Raw genomic sequence first — 1628 nt, forward strand, 5'->3', positions numbered from 1 at the left:
GTCACTATAGTTTCTACTTTTAATTTGCAGATCTACCATCACCGCAATATGGGTTCTTAATAATATATAAAAGAAAATATACTTATGTAATACACCGCTTTAGTAGTAAAACTTATTCCTGTTTAAAACAGGCGTGTATTAAAGCGGCCTCGTTGAAAATGTTGAATAATAAATCATATAGATGTAAATTTTTTGTAATAGACGATAAGATAACTTTACCTGTTTTCGATAAATATTTTATAAAATGCGAATGTATGGAATGTAATATTAAATAAATATTTTATTTTTCTAGAAATTATATATTTTAAAAAACTAAACAAAAATGTAAAACTTCCAAAACGGATGTCTAGCGGAGCAGCAGGATATGATATTTTCTGTGCTGATGGGTTTGAAATAAATCCAAATGAACAAAAATTAGTTTTTATCGATCTAGCTGTTGAAATGCCACAAAACTGTTATGGCCGCATTGCTCCAAAATCTTCTTTGTCTTTGAAGAAAATTATAGTAAACGGTGGAGTTATCGATTCCGACTATCGAGGAAATATCGGAGTTCTGTTATATAATTTCGGATCAGAAATTATTGTGTTTGAACCTGGAGCAGCTATTGCACAATTAATTTTTGAAAGAATCTTGCATCCTATGTTTTTAGAAACAAATTCATTGAACGGTACTGACAGAGATGAAAAAGGCTTTGGAGAATGCACCGATATTGTTTTTTCTCAAAGTTTTGAAGATTGTGACGATATTGTTTTTTCTCAAAGATTGTAATCGGGTTAAATCATGTACTCTATATTAATGTACTCAAGTAATGTAATTAAATAAACAATGTTTATTTATTTCTTTGTAGTTAATGAACCATCCCCCATCGACTGGGAAGCTTTCTCATCTTCGCCTATCGATGAGAACACGATAACCCAATTTCAAAATTTCGTACACTGGGGAACAATCAGCAAGCGACGCGATCTATCTCATAGGTTTATTTCGGATTATGCGGATAGATTAAATTGGGAACACATATGGAAAAATTACAAATTTCCTACCACGTTTATTATGTCGCATCTTGATTATGCAAAATGGGATTTAATTTGTGAATATCAGCAATTAGACGACGTTTTCCTTACAAATTTTTCAAATCATCTTGATTGGAATAAAGTCGCCGAATTCCAATCTCTTTCAAAAGAATTTATTATCGCCTTCATACATAAATTTGATATTAAAAAAATTTTAAAACACCAAAAATTAAGTACATCGACTTTACGTCAAATACAAGACCATCTAAATTGGATTTTTGTTTCTCGCTATCAAACCCTTGACGAAGAATTTATTAACGAATTCCAAACTAAACTTTCTTGGTGTCATCTTATTAAATATCAAAATTTACGCAAGGAATACATTGTTAGCAATCGCGAAAATTTATTCTTGTACTTAATGTCAGAAATGTGTCTTTGTTTAGACAAACTGAAAGAAAAATTGTAAACGTTTTGTAAAAATAAAAATCTTTCAAAATAATTCCAGTGTTATATTATTTCAAATCACACTCACTTCGTGATATAACGCGCGCAGAAATTTTATCGAACGGTAAGTTACTCTGCGATCTAAAAATTATATCGAACTCTGAAAAATTTCCC

General features: G+C 30.4%; 1 pseudogene; it reads left to right on the forward strand.

Annotated features, from left to right (window-relative positions):
- The first annotated feature begins 342 nt into the window (after window positions 1-342).
- LOC136969930 (deoxyuridine 5'-triphosphate nucleotidohydrolase pseudogene) lies at window positions 343-768 on the forward strand (annotated as a pseudogene).
- The last annotated feature ends 860 nt before the right edge of the window (window positions 769-1628 follow it).

Source organism: Centruroides vittatus, unplaced genomic scaffold (assembly GCF_030686945.1).
Source record: "Centruroides vittatus isolate TY-2023 unplaced genomic scaffold, ASM3068694v2 contig_1830, whole genome shotgun sequence".
Taxonomy (NCBI): Eukaryota; Metazoa; Arthropoda; class Arachnida; order Scorpiones; family Buthidae; genus Centruroides; species Centruroides vittatus.